Source organism: Gastrolobium bilobum, unplaced genomic scaffold (genome assembly GCF_033153095.1).
Source record: "Gastrolobium bilobum isolate Gb01-03AN ecotype WA unplaced genomic scaffold, APGP_CSIRO_Gbil_v1 utg367, whole genome shotgun sequence".
NCBI lineage: Eukaryota > Viridiplantae > Streptophyta > Magnoliopsida > Fabales > Fabaceae > Gastrolobium > Gastrolobium bilobum.
The window spans coordinates 133,941-145,894 of NW_026897510.1; positions in this window are offsets into that span (position 1 = coordinate 133,941).

The window sequence follows — 11,954 nt, forward strand, 5'->3', positions numbered from 1 at the left end:
AGACATAGTCTGGAAGATCTGCCACAGTCCAGCTTCAAGGAGATTGTTCGTGTTGCGACGCTGAGGTGAGCAGTTCGTGAAGAGGAATCATATACAAGGAAAGATTCTACACGAGATCTGCGCACTAAGAGGTAATCGTGAAACGAGGATGATTCGGTAAGCATACCAATGTACTAGGTCCTAAACCGCTTCCGCATAAATCCAATAGCTCCTACAATTGGTATCAGAGCCTTGGCTGTACATTGGTATGTGAATCTAGTTTCACTATTCGTGTAATTCGTTTTGCTTCGTAAAACATGGCACCTAGGTTTCTATATTTGTTATTATTGGCATGTGTATCCTTTATAATTCTTTTTATAAAAATCAATGTTTTTATTTGATTTTTGGCTTTAATCCATGGTAGAGATTTGGTTGTATTTTCTTGGGTGTTAACAAGGAGGCTAATCCTTTATGATTAGGTTTCCTCCTTGCTGTTTTTATTTATTTTCAGAATTTCTGTGTATTTTTTCAATATTTTGTAAAAGTTCAAGATCGAGAAACCGCGAGGAAGATGCGCAGTCAGCACTGTCAGAGATTTTTCGAGGACTTCCCCATTTTAGAATGGGGCGATCTATATATGGTTGGAAAGAGGACGGAAAGACGAACGCAACGGTGGGTGATCTCCGCCACAGGAACATCTACGCGCTTACACGCGCCCCACAAGCCTCTGCGAGTGGCCGCCACTCTCCGGGAAAGAATGAGAGGGTGAGGGAGCGTCCAGCCACATTTTTGGGTGGTTCCGGCGGTGGTGCACTCGTTTCTTTGTGGCGGTCCTTCCCTTGGAGTTTAGTGTTTAGATGAGTTCGGGTGACAGCGCAGTGGACGTGACAGCTAGGGTTCCTGAATGTTGACTTAGGGTTTCTCACCAAAAGTTGGTATTTTGGGCTTTTGGGCCCATGGTTACCATAAAGTGGTTTGAAACAGAAACTATGGACAATAAGGAAAGGAGCAAATCAGCCGCAAAAGTTTCCTATTTGATTACTTTGTAATTTTATTTTTTTAGGAAACCATGGATTAAGGTCTTTATTATAATTAATTGCTTTAATTGTATGATTGGAAGAATTATGTGATTGATAACATGCTTAATTGCGATAACATGACATATAGAATAGGTGGTGCCATATTGTTGCATAACTTGTATTATTACATGAGCATAATAGCTATTATGTCTTCAGCGACTAGTATGATAGTTATTATGGAATTATTTTGATTTAAAATTATCCTAAAAAATTAATTAATAATTATTATGATTTTTGTTAAAAATCTAGATTAATAATTGAATTAATTAATTTTGGATAATTAACATCAAGACAAATAATCGTTATGGAAATTGTATTGATTTCAAATTATCCTCATAAATGATAATTATTATGATTGTTGCAATCTAGATTAATAATTAAATCAGATATTTGGATGATTTAAAATCTAGAAAAATAATTAAGAAAATTTCCTAAGAGAATTCTTTTATTTTGCGAGTAATTTGTGGGTCTACTAAAATGGTCATGTGTTAAACACACGCTGCATACCACAATCATGTATCATGATTGTGTGAAGCACACGCTGCCTATCATGACCGGATTTTAGGACCTTAATGATTTCAAAATTCAGATAAGCTAAGTGATGCACGTTCATCGGCGCTCTTGCTTACATAGTTTTTGAAATCAAACAAAGGATACTCTCAATTAAATAATTCTTGGAAATTGGAAAAATTGCTTATGTTGAATGGAAGGAGATTTAAATTAAGAAATTAATTTAACCTTCAAGTGCATTATAGGACCATTAATAAAATAATCATGTGAAGTCCCATCGAATAAGCATGATTGAATTTTATTAGATTGGACCTAAATAATTATGGGAGGAGATTTAAATTAAGAAATTAATTTAACCTCCAGGCGCATTGTGGGCCTATCAATAAAATAATCATGAGAGGCCGCAACCGATAAGCATGATTGAATTTTATTGGGCCTTAATAATTTCAAAATTTTAATAAAGTATTGTACGGCCCAACGTTGACAATACTAAGTTATTAAAGATAATTTTAAAATTAAACAATAAATTCAACAGAGCTTATAAAAATTCTCAAATAAAAATAATTGAATGGGTGAAGGTTTTAAATTAAGTATTTAATTTTAAAACATGCGGGCTCCATTTGTGGGTCCATTAATAAAATGGTCATGTGAAGCCCCGTCGGATAAGCATGATCAGATTTTATTTGATTGGACCTTAATAATTTCAAAATTTTAGTTAGATATTGTACGGCCTGTCGTCGGCAATATTTAGAAACTAAAGACAATTTTGAAATTAAATAATGGTTAGTTACATTCAAATTTGGTAAAGTTATTAACCCTCCCGTCGAGGCTCTGATAATGGCACCGAAGGCCCAAATAACAATTTTAATTTTTACAAGTATCTTGCCCGTCGTAAGCCTTGTAAAGATAAACTAAAGGATTGTTAACAATAAACAAGAGTAGTTATGAGAATCTACTTGTACTTCGTTTGTTTATTTCATTTTTGTTTGTAATTGTGTGCTTTATATGTTTTTCAGAAAATATCTTAGAAATGATTTTGAGTCAAAAACTTCTAGATGGTACCAACTAAGTGGAAAATAATTTTTTTTGATATTGTTCTAAAACGTGAAAGCTAAAATATGTCCTGACAGTACAAGGGCCATAGCAACCTGCAGAGGATGTGTCTAAGGACGCAATACTCAGATTGGAAAAGGACAAAATGGTAGTTCGCTCTTATATTTTTGTCAGTCTTTCCAAGCACTTGCATAAGCAAATGCACATGGTTAAGAGTGGAGTAGAGATGCTTCGGACACTTAATGACATGTTTGCTGTGTCTAGCAGCTCTGCTAGATAGAATGCAGTCAACGCAGGTTTTGCTAAAAGTCTTGTTAAATCCAAGAGAAAACCCAAGGGTGGTAACAAAGAACAAAATAACTTGTGATCAGTTGTCAAACCAGTTGCTATGAAGAAGCCGCCAGGCAGGTGCTTCAAGAGCAGACTGAAGGGACACTGAAAGAAAAATTGCCCAGAGGTGATGAAAAGAACCAGACATGGGCATATCAAGGCCTGATCAGTGAATGAATTATTGATTCATGAATCACTGATTATGTTTGTTACTCTTTGCAGTAGTTCAAACATGACATACCTGTCAGCAATGGACATAGATATTTTAAGCTTGAAAATGAAAACTTGTGTCTACATTTGTTGTAGGACAAGTTATTTATAAGACTATGGTTTTGAGTGAGTGTTTATTTGTTCTAGATTTCAAGAGGAATTCAATTATTGTTAGTTGTTTTGGTTAAAACATGGTTTGACAATGCAATTGATGCCTTAGTTACATTTCGGAGTTCATCTTCGTCTTGTTTGTTCTGGTACATTGTTTAAATAGTCTTTATTACCTTTGTCATATACCCCTAAATTTATTGTGTTGAATGGAAAGGATGATGAACAAGAACTTTTACCAAAGAAATATAAGTTTCAAATAAAACATAACTTTGGCCTTTGTGATTGAGTCACATTACCTCAGGTAGGAAAATATTTTAGTTAAAAGAGGGACTGAAAGTTCAAGAATCTTTTAACTAAAAGCTACATGTTAGTCCTATTTGGAAGGTAAAATGACCAAGCAATCCTACAAGGGGCCAAAAAGATTTGCGCAACTATTCAACTGGAACTGGTACATACTAGTGTATGTGGACCAATTAGCATTTAAGCCAGAAGAGGTGATGAGTACTTCATTATATGAATGTTTACTCTAGATTTGGACAGATCAACCAAGTGCGCCATAGGTCTAAAGCTTTTGGAAATTTCCAAAAGGTTTAAATCTGAGGCAGAAAAGCATGTAGGTGTTCAAATCAAAACACTTTGGTCTGACTAAAGTGTTGGCTACCTGTCTGGTAAGTTCAGGTCTTACTTATTTTAAGAAGGGATAGTTTTCATAACTATCAACTCTAGGAACGCGTTAGTTGACTGAAGTTGCAGTATGCAAAAATCAAACATTTCTAGACTTGGTGAATATCATGTTCAGTTATTCATCTTTGCCAATGTTGTTCAAGGGAGATGCCTAGGAGAAGGAAATGTATCTTCTTAACTTGGTTCCGTCAAAGTTTGTTGTAAAGACACCTAAGGAATTATGGAAAGGGTGCAAGCCCAGATCAAACCATATTCGAATTTAGGGTGCTACGGCACACGTCCTACAACAGCAGTCAAATAAGATGGAATCTTGTATAGAAGAGTGCATATCTTTTGGCTACCCTAAGAGAACGAGGGATGATTTCTTATTTAGTCTTAAGGACAAGATAATCTAAGTGACCACTCACATGATTTTCTTAAAGGAGGACTAGATGAGAAATTATAAGCTCTTAAGTAAGGTTATTCTTGATGAGATTCATCTCAGATCAAGAATTTTCATAATCTTTACAAGCTTCATCCTCTGTTCCCTTGATTGTTCAAGAGGGGATAGATATATCTCTATGTGAACAAACAAGATAACCGTAAATGAAAATTCAACATGATAATATATAAGTGAAACTAGTAGAAATATTAGTATCACATGTGGAGGAACAATATCAAGAATAATTGGATCCTCAAGAAATTGAAGATCTACCATTTTACCCACTCTTTGTTTTATCTATAAATACATAAGGTCTAGTGCAGTACATTCGTAGTGGGAGAGAACCTTGTACTCTCAAGTTGTCTCTTGTTGAGTGACATTGATCCTACTAGTTATGATAATGCACTAGAAGATGTTGTTGATTAAGTATTGCTTAAGCTATGAACAATGAGATGGAATACTTGTATTTCAACTTCGTTCAGTCCTTAGTAAAGGCACCAAGAAGAGGGTAAAATCCACTAGGTGCATGTGGACATAAAAGGCAAAGAGAGAAGGTAAAAACCTTCAAAGCTAGCTTGGAGGCAAATTTTGCCAGACGCCATGCTTGAGTCTATCCAGATTCTCTTAGTTGATGCTATAAGTCTCAATTATGAGATTTAATTTTGGGAGTTGGATGTCAGGATATCTGCATACAACAAAAAGGGTTTATAGCAAATGAGCATAAACACATGGTATGCAAGTTGTGAAAGTCTACTTTATGGACTTAAGCAAGCATCCAGGTCTTGGAACATCAGTCTTTAATCAGGTTATCAAAATTTTGATTTTGAGAGAACCTTGATGAAAGATGTGTATTTGTATGTAAAGAATCCAATGGAAGACAATAGTTTTTCTTGGTACTTTATGTAGATAATATGCTCCTTATTGAAAGCAACATGGAAGTAATATCAAGCATAAAGAGTTGGCTAAGTTAGTGTTTTGGTATGGAAGTACTGGGGAAGCCAATTATATTCTTGGTATAAAACTCTTATGAGACTAGAAGAATAAGTTGTTGGTATCACCTCAGACTACTTTCATTGACAAAACTCTTGCCAAAGTTCAACATAAGAATTCTAAGAGAAGAATTAAAATTCTCAGATGTGGAATTCATCTTCCCAAGGAGTAACAAAAGACTCCTAAGAAGGAAGAATGCATGAGCAGGATATCTTATGCTTTGGCAAAGGTAGTCTCATGCATATTGTGTTGGGCGTTAAACCAGACATCTGTCACGCAGTGGGAGTAGTGAGATGGTACCATTCTGGATATAGAGGAACACTAAGATTATTGTTAAGCATGTACTCAAGTATCTTTGGAGAACGAGAGATTATATGCTGGTATATTCTAGTGGGAGTCTTGAAAAGCTGAGTTTTTACAAATTCAATTATTTCAAGTGGATATTGACTCAAGAAAATCAACCTCGAGCTATGAGTTTTTCACTAAACTCAGATAGCATTAGAGATGGATCTTGTAGACCCAGTTACTAAGAGTTTGCTTGAACTTGTGTTCGAGAGACATGTTACTGTGCTCTTGTAGTAAGACAATGAAATAATGTAATCATTTTCTGAATTTTACAAATAAGGTATTATTTATTTTGCGCACTATTTACAAACATCAAGGTCCGGATCAATTGTGGAGTATGTGATCACATGGATACGTTCATGGAGGACACAATCATAGGTTCTCACAATTGATGAATAGATTCACAGCTGTTAAATAAAGTTTGGCACTTTATTTAGGCTGCAATATTTTATGAAATGGTTTTGTCCGAATCATTGTAAAATATTGGTGTGAATTAACATTCACATTGAAAAGGTCAAGGAGAGATTTGATTAAGGTTGTTTTTCTGTCATAAGGTATCAAATCTCCAGTTAACTATAGTTATGTAATTGCTCTTAATCTTAAGTTTATTATAAATAGGTAATCAAATAGTTTTCTTTCTTTAATTTACCACCGAGTGAGGTTCGATCTATTGACGGCCAATAACTCGGTATTTTGGGAGTGAGATTATTTGATTATCGGTATTTATGAGATAAACAACATGGAATTTGTAGGATATGTCCCTTTGATATGTTTCGGTACTTGGATATTAAAGACACTGGCCAGTGCATGTAATCCATTAGAGAAATTATCATAGTCAAGGGAATAAATAATTGATTGAGTTACAAAAAACTTGTCAATCAATTATAGACATTCTACAAAGGGGCGATGCATATTCATGTTATAAGTGTTATTAATCTTGGAGTTCAAGTTCGGACTTTTAGTGGAGTAGCACCGAATTAGATAATCATTCGTTGATTATCAAGAGCCTTGATTAATAACAGATGGTAGATCCTCAGGCTAGCTCAAGAAATCGGATGGGACAATTTCAGTTGATGACGACTAGTGGGATACATGGACTTGAGCTTTGGGCTCAAGTTTGTACTCAGGAGCAAGTGGGAGATTGTTGGGTTTTGCTCTTTCACTAAAGCCCAATAGGGTCTAGAGTGTAAGAAGAACCCAAGAAACCTAAAACCCATTCTGCTTAGGGCTAGGATTTCTTGGAACCCATACATATTCCACTCTTATAGTCATCAGCCTCTCTAGTCTTCACTTGGTGGTTGCAGAGGCTGAGGTAATGTCATCTCCCTGAAAGTGAAAGAGTGCCAACACACTTCTCGTTTCCCCTTGAGACATAGTCTGGAAGATCTGTCACAGTCCAGCTTCAAGGAGGTTGTTCGTGCTGCGGCGCTAAGGTGAGCAGTTCGTGAAGAGGAATCATACAAGGAAAAATTCTACACGAGATCTGCGCACTAAGAGGTAATCGTGAAACGAGGATGATTCGGCATAAACCGCTTCCGCATAAATCCAATAGCTCCTACACTAGCAATGGGGATAAATTCTTATTTGATTTAGTAATATTAAATGCATTGTCTTAATCCAAATCGATAATATGATCAACTTTACACCTGAAACGAAATAAGATTAGATTGTCGAGAAGTGTCAGAGTGTCGATGAATGTCGGAAAGTGTCAAAACACACACTGAGATGTAAGTGTTTCAACAATGCTATAATTTAGGAACAGTTTGAATCTCCAATCAACGTCTTTGACTTTTGGACAAAGGTAATGCTGTAAGAATGAAAAGGCTAATATTAGGTAAATAAAAACTGTGACTAGTATAATTAAAGGGTTTTCGTTTTATCCTTTAACATAACACAACAAACTTTCCTACTCTCACAACATTTTGTGGGGCCCACACTTTTTAAAACAAAAAAATAAATAAAAAATTAAGACACGCAAAACGAATCTCTATAACATTACACAATCACTTTTCCTACAACATAACTCTTATAAAACCCATAATTAAAATTGAAATTTATCATTAAACAAGAATTAAATTAAATAAATACTATTGAAAATAAATATATAAACCATAAACCAAAACCTAAACCTAAATCTCACTTCAAACACGGAGAGAAAGAGATAACAGAATTAGAATCAGTGAATCACACTGTTATTCCAACGATCCTGTTCATTGACATCAGTGCCGAATTCGATCAAGCATTTGGCGATGTCGATAAACAGCGTGTGGTTGTCATTATCTCTGGCCTTCACCAGCGACGGATCCTCCTTCAGGAGCTTCCGTCATTTTGATGTGTGTGCCACAGTAACAACGACGTGCGCTCACCCTCACCTTCTCCTTCTCCTTCTTTGTGCTGCCTGAACTCATGGTTTGTTTGGTTGAAATTGGAAATTTTAGTTCATAAACCAAACGACGTATCGATTATTCTCTTCAATTTCAGCTTTCTATTCATTCAACTCGAGTGTCAACTAACCTATCTTAAAATAGGTTTAACCCATCATTCAATCAATGGTAAGTCAACCCGACTCGTCCCATTTTTAGCGGTTGACGCGAGCCAGACGGATAGGCCGTTTTGCCATCTCAATATATGTAATAAAATCTGCATTTTTTTATAATTTGTTAAAAAGTAATGCAATTTGTTTGAAAAATTTAGAAAAGTCAATATAAAATTAAAAAAATTTAAATGTTGAAAATATGAAAAGTCAACAAGGACATAGATGAAAAAAATAAAAATTTAATAGAAAAATAAATCGAAATAATTTAAAACAATGAAAGTTTGGGGTTTGGTGATTGTGCACTGGCAATTATAGTAGAAGAACATTTACGTCATATGTTCCTGGTACTGAAAATAGTTTACCAAACATTGAGAGTGTATTCAAATTAAAAACTTGTTTTTATTCATTAATCAACATTTCATATATACACACTTGCTCACATACACATGAACAGCTAGCTAATAAGAGGTAGACTTTAGAGTTTCCTTGAAATTATTCCAGGTTGACCAACCAAAAGCATAGGAAACTTCATGAGACAATCATTTTAGACAGTTTAATGAAAACGACTCTTATATATAATTTTCCACAATGAGATTCATTTGTTCCAACTCATACGAGGAAGAGTTGAATCTGATATCCATCCACTATATATCCGGTCAAAGCATCAAACTAAAAATCATTTGAGGACAGTGACGACGTAAATTTTTTCTCTCGCTTGTTTTGTGGCTTTAATTAGTCTATCGGAGGTTACTTTGTTGTTGTTACATATTTTGAATTTTGAATTTAATATAATATGAGTTAATTGTGTTTTGTATTTAATAAGAGCTAATTGCGTTTTGTATTTAATTTAATAAGAGTTGATTGTGTTTTGTTAGAAGTTGCAATTTTACAAGTTGGTTACGTATATCGTCGCCAATTCAAATTTATTTGTAATTTGTAATTCTGAGCCTATTTATTAGAGCTAGACTTCTGCTAACAACTCTAAGTGAGGAGCGAAGCCATATCCGACCCAAGCTCTCTAACAAGTTTAAAAATGGGTGTAGAATCATCATAACTACTAGAGATAAGCAAGTGCTTACTAAATGGGTTGATGATATATACAAGGTTGGGGCACTGGACTTTGACGAGTCTTTCCAGCTTTTCAATTTGAATTCCTTTGAACATAATCATATTGACGTGGAACACTATGAACTATCTAAGAGGATGGTCAAGAATGCCAAAGGGCATTCCATTAGTTCTTAAAGTTTGGGGTCATCTTCTTCGTGGAAAAGATAAAGAAATATGGGAAAGCCAATCAAAAAGGCTAAAAAAAGTGCCAAATTATTAAAGTTAGTATTGATGATGATCTTAATCATTACTAGAAGAAGATATTTTTGGGCATTGCATGTTTTTTTTGATGAATTGAATTTGAATGTTGACAAAATAAAACTCTTATTACAGGATCATGATTATTCTGTTGTTGCTGAGTTAGAAAGGTTAAAAGAATAAAGCTCTTATAACTATTTCTCAAGAGAATATTGTATCCATGCATGACATTATACAAGAAAACCCTTGGGAGATGGTTCGCCAAGAATCTATTGAAGGCCCCGGAAACCGAAGTCGACTGTTGGATACTGATGACGTTTATCAAGTACTCAAAAACAACAAGGTAAAAATCCCTAAGTTACAAAAATGTATCTTATTTTTTTGGAGGAAAAGTGAGTTATAAGATGTTTGAAAATTTTCTACTACTTTGGTGGCGGGGGAGTGAGTGAGGTCATCAGAAGCATAGTCCTCAACTCGTCAATCTTATTTGTTAAGATGAGGAAACTACAATTTCTTGATTTTAATTGTAAGTGGCCGCCTTATAGATTCCTTCAGGATCAAGTGGGCTTATATTGTATCTTCCTCAAGGGGGCTAGAATCTTTGCCAAATGAACTAAGATATCTTCGGTGGGCTTGCTACCCTTTGGAATCCTTGCCATCCAAGTTTTCTGCGGAAAATATTATTGAATTGAACTTGCCCTGCAGCGCAGAGTGAAAAAATGAAAGCAAATTAATAAATTATTCGAGGTCAATCTTTGAAATGGTCCAGATCAGGTAAGCAATGACTAGGAGTATAAGTTAAATTGAAACTTAGTTAGCATTGTACAATAATTAAATTAAATAAATACTATTGAAAGATGTCTATATAAACAAACCATAAACCAAAACCAGATCTCACATCGCAATAAAGCACACACGGAGAGAAAGAGATAACAGAATTAGAATCATTGAATCACAGTGTTTTGTCCAATTAACGATCCTGTTCGTTAACTGACATCAGTGCCGAATTCGATCAAGCATTTGGCGACGTCGATCCAGACGTGCGGTTGTCGTCATCTGCGGCCTTCACCAGAGCGAGGGATCCTCCTGCAGGAGCTTTCGCACCGCCGCAGTATCAAAGACGTACGGCTCACGCTCGCCCTTTCCTTCTTATGCTTCTCTGTGCTGCATGAACTCATGGTTTGTTTGGTTGAAAGTTGAAACTGATTGCTTTTAGTTCAGAAACCAAACGACGTGTCGGTTATTCTCCTCAATTTCAGCTTTCTATTCATACAATACAACACTGCATGTATAATAAAATTGACCCTTTAACCATTCCAATTCCAGCTCGAGTGTGAACCAACCCAACGAATATTTTTTGTGCACCATTACAGGTAAGCAACCTCTTCCCGTCCAGCACTGCCATCAACCCGCCTGCGAAAGAGCCGTCAACTCCACCCGACTTTTGACAGTAAGTTGACAAGTCAACCCCCTCCACCAGCTTCTTTTTTTTTTTAGTTTTCTTTATTTCTTTTTTAAATCTAAATACTTAATTAACGGTTTAACAAAAGTAGTAAGGCATTTGATTAAAGTAGAAAACAAAAAACAAGGAAAACACGTTAAAATGGGTTATGCTCGAAAATGTGACTGTATAAAAGGTAAGCAACCTCTTTACTTTGAGTACAGCTTTACTCCTTCTACATGACACAAGCTATTTTCTTATACATATATAAAAGTGAGCCCATCAATTTTTTTACTTTTCTTTTATTTTAAAAATAGTAGATCTCACAATTGATTATCTCTATGACATGACCTAAGAATTTTCCTACAACGTAATATTAGTTTTTCCCATTTACTTTATTGGAAATATCAGCTAGAAACTCAGTAAGTTTCTATGCTTGCTGGCCTTCTTTGGCATTCTGCATGGGAGGAATAGAATCCGAGAATGATATCTTTTACAAAGCATAACCTGTCCCGTAATCTGTTCAAAGCTCCCTGCCCAGCTATATATATTCGACTAGGGGTGTAAATAGGCCAGGGCAGGGCAGACTTTGGCCTTCCTGGCCTAGGTCTACAGACAAAAATGTTGAGCCTATCTAGCCTATGAACCTATCAAAGGCTTAGTTTAAAGGTCAAGCCTGCCCTGTTATTAAAAAATAAAAAGCCTGCATGGCCTATGAGGCCTTTTAGGCCTACCATATTGCATATTAAATTTAAAAAAAAAATGAAATATCTTATTCATTAAACAATATTTCTAGCATTTGTCCAAATTATTAAAATTCTACAACAGATTTTTTAACAAGAACACATATTATAAAAATTCATGACAACAAAGATTGAATTTTTCTTGGCATACTAAAACAAAAGCAATTAGGTTATCTAACTTTTAGAATAAATAAATAAATATATAAAATAATTTTTT